Source organism: Cephus cinctus, unplaced genomic scaffold (assembly GCF_000341935.2).
Source record: "Cephus cinctus unplaced genomic scaffold, Ccin1 Ccin1_scaffold0584, whole genome shotgun sequence".
Taxonomy (NCBI): domain Eukaryota; kingdom Metazoa; phylum Arthropoda; class Insecta; order Hymenoptera; family Cephidae; genus Cephus; species Cephus cinctus.
In genome coordinates this window covers 8,288-12,202 of record NW_014333233.1, presented here as the reverse complement: position 1 = coordinate 12,202, position 3,915 = coordinate 8,288, and positions in this window count along the sequence as shown.

The window sequence follows — 3,915 nt, the reverse complement described above, 5'->3', positions numbered from 1 at the left end:
CTTTCCGCATCGGGCTAGCAAAAAGGACGATAGTGCTGGGCTTTGTGATTTAGTGATATTTCAATAATTTTCTGTTATTTGATTTTTGCCGCATGAGGCCCTAAAGTAAGTTCTATGCTGGTATCTGTCTCTAAATTAAGTCTTCTTCTCTAGTCAAATCTTTCCGTAACGCCGCGCTTTCAGGCGATATGTCCTAACATACTTTATTGAGGTCCAGCATCTTCTAGTTGCTGCTGGTTGCTTGTAGATTTTTTCGAATTATTTAATGGCTGAATATTGAGCGCGCTTCTGGCCTACTAGAGTCATAGAAATCCTTTGTTCTCGAGATACACGCTCGACCCTCGCGGCGACCGCGTGTGTTTTCGCCAGCCGAATTTGCCGTTCCTTCCGAACACGGTCACTTAATAGCCACGAGTAGTATTCTGACGTAAGTTAATAGTATCAAAAAGCGTTAAAACTGGCAACTATAGGATTCTTTTAGTTATAATAATTATATTGTATGCTCTCGCTATTTATGTGATTTCTTGGTGTTATCTATGCTGTATTTTGTATTTGTCGCGTGCTTTGCTGCTACTTCTTGAATCTCCTAGTGCCGCGATTGACTCTTTCCTATTCGCGTAAAACTTTGTTAAAAATCTAGCGAATTGTAGTCGCGCTTTCGCCAGAACTTTTGTTCGTGATTCTTATTTATTCGTGTGTTCTTTGGCGTTCGTGATCGGTCCCATTTATTTCGCGTCGTTTGTGAATATATCAGAACCATCTGTTTAGTCTCTAAAAAGTATTCCGAAGTCGAATTGCTAGAGATGGCCCTGTGCCGCGAGCGCGTCACGAGCCTCGCCGCTCCCCGCGAATACGCGCTAAGCCCGCGCCTACAAACTCGCCGAGCTCGCCGCCCACGCGTGCGCCGTCTACCGCATGATAGCCGCCGTGCTACTCTAAGCGAAACGCCTTAGATCGCTGTATGCTTTCGAATACCTTATTCTATCTGATTGATAGCCGCCGTGCTACTCTAAGCGAAGCGCCGTAGATCGCTGTATGCCTTAGAATACCTTACTCTATCTGATTTCGAAGACTATGGTCTAATATTATATGTCCGATTGATGTTCGTGGATTCGTTCCGCATTGTTAGCGTCTTTTGCGTTAATCTTTCCGCGTTAGTTTAAGTCCATTCTTTATTGTAATCTTTCCGCATTTAAGTAAATTCTTTATAGCGTATTATTTATTTTGGCACACCTTGTACCTTTACAATCCGTATACTGTGCGTTGTTTAAGTCCAATCTTTAGTGTAATCTTTCCGCATTTCAGTAACTTCATTAGAGCGTATTATTTAGTTTAGCGAATCTTGCACCTTTAAAATCCGTATACTTTGCGTTTTTGGAATTATATAGAATCACCTTAGCGACGTTCAATCGATATAATTAGTAGATTTTCTTGTTTATGTTTCTCCGATTGATACTCATTCTATTGCTTGCTTACCTATGCTTACGTTTCTTTCCGCATGTATATTATAGTAATCGCCGTAAATTAACTTCACTTTCGTTTATATAGAATCTTTTTCTTGGCTTTGTTAATTTAGTGTAAGACTTTTGTTAATTCGGTTTGCTTTGCTTTGCACCGCTCTTTACTGCTACTTTATTCTGCCGCATGGTTTTGGCTTATGTAAATTTTCTTTTGACTATCTTTCTAATGGCTTTTGATTGCTTGTTCTAAAATATAGCTCTGGTGCGTTAAATCAATGTAGTGTTTTTCCTGCTTCATATGGTTATGCCTCTGTTCCCTGCCTGAACGCCACGACGCTTCCGACTAGCTAGCCACCGGACAGGGCATTTGGTGTATTAATGTTTAGCGACTCTCTCTCCTCCGCTGCTTAGTGGACATCTTACAGATCGGCCGTTGTCCCTTCCTGCTTTATATTGTCATGCCTCTGTTCCCTGCCTGAACGCCACGACGCTTCCGACTAGCTAGCCACCGGACAGGGCATTTGGTGTATTAATGTTTAGCGACTCTCTCTCCTCCGCTGCTTAGTGGACATCTTACGGATCGGCCTTGTCCCTTGGTGCATCTCGTAGTGAGATTAGGTTCAGTGACTTTGTGAACGGGTGGCACGTCTTAGGACTGTTGGCGTCGCCCCCGGATCCGTTATATTCTTGGTGAAAATTTTGTGAACGAGAGACCCGTCTTAGGTTGTTGGCGTGGTCCTCGTTTCCGTTATATATTAGTGTTTAGTTTTAGCGTAACCCGGCCTAATCCGAATTGGGTAGATTTAATTAGTTACAAAGAGAGTGCGTTGCACTCGTGGTACTCCCGCGAGGGATACCTGGCGCCCAACCCGTGTTTTCGTGTTGGTGATGGGAGGAAGAGAGAGAGGACCATCGCGGGTCGTTTTTGCTGACGTAAGATCCATCTTATCGGTTTTTGTTTCTTTTTTTTTTGTTACGTCAAAAAATTTGGCGCCCAACGTGGGGCCAGAGGTGAGATCGAAAATTCTACGTCACAGTACATACATCCAAAAATTTTGGCAATGTCTCGGGTTTTTCCCCGTTAAATACTTTAAGTGTCCCTCTGGCTTCTTTTAATGTCATATAGGTAGTTGGAGTTCTTCTCCTATTAGGCCTTATTGGTGCGGGGAAACGGGCTCGTAAATCCGCGACCTGTTCTCGCAATCTTGATATTTCGCGATCTATTGCGGAATCGTTTATATCGAAGGATTCAATAGGCAGTCTGGGAGATTCCCTTGTGGGTGCTGCTTGTTCCTGCTCTGGCTGGGCCATATTGTCAAGTAGAGAGTATTTTGTTGACTCGTGTGCCCACTGTCTATTTAGGTTGCCGTTGCCGTTTCCTAGTCTCTCTAAAGTAGGTAAGAGGTTTCTCTGAGCTGATGGAAGGGGTGTCCTGTTGGGACCCTCTCTTCAGTTTATGTGGAGGTTTTCCGCGACTACTGGCTCTGAGTGGCGGTTTAAATATGAATCTACTGATCGTGAACCTGTCTGCCCTAACACGGAGTCGCGATTAGGATCGTTTTGAGGCATTAGGAGACATTTGCAATTATGCTAGGCTCGGTTTACAATGGTTTGCTTAATGCTGAGTTAGTATTATCTTAACTTACAGTAACACGTAGTTCTGCATTCTTTGTTGAAATCTGAGCTGCCAATGGGGATGTCGTCTTTCTGCTTGCTGTAGGTCGTGAGTCGTTGCTCTGGCCTCTTGGTGTTGAATCCTGGTTCCTCCTTGGGAAGTTGGATCCGTTTTTCTTCTTTCAATTAGGTTTCGTTTTTTGTTTCACTTAGGTTTATTTATCTTTTTCACTTAGGTTTGTTTAATAGCGCGTACGTAGATCTTGTTTTACTTTATACTTGGGTTTTTGAGAGTCTCAATCGCGTTTGGTTATTTTACCGAAACACTTTGGCAATCCCACCGCTGCCACCAATTGTTGTGAGCCCAAATACTGGGTTCACGGATTTGACTGCCGGAAAGGGTTTTCGGGAGTCAGGTACTTAGGGATTCGTTGCCTGAGTAAAAAGTTGGAACTTAACTCTCGATAACAAGTAAAAGATTTATTTGAAACAAAACAAGTTACGTTAGGATACACTATTGAAATAAACCGTAAACGTGGTGAGTACGAAATCACGAGGCTAGAGGTTAGTACTTCGACTAAGTTACCGTAGTAACGCTTCACTCGTAGCTCTCTACTTCGTCTGACGAGCCGACAGGCCGTCCGCTTTTTATAATCTTAATTATGGAATTTTTTAGAGATACAATAACCAAGGATTGTTTCTATATTTCGCCATGGTGTCGGTGATGTGTCTCCCTTGTTTCCATAATATTGGCGAGTGGAATGTGCCGCGTCGCAGCGTGACCATTCCGTCGCTTCTGACGTAGGCGCGTTTCCAAATCTATATTATGGTTTACAACAAT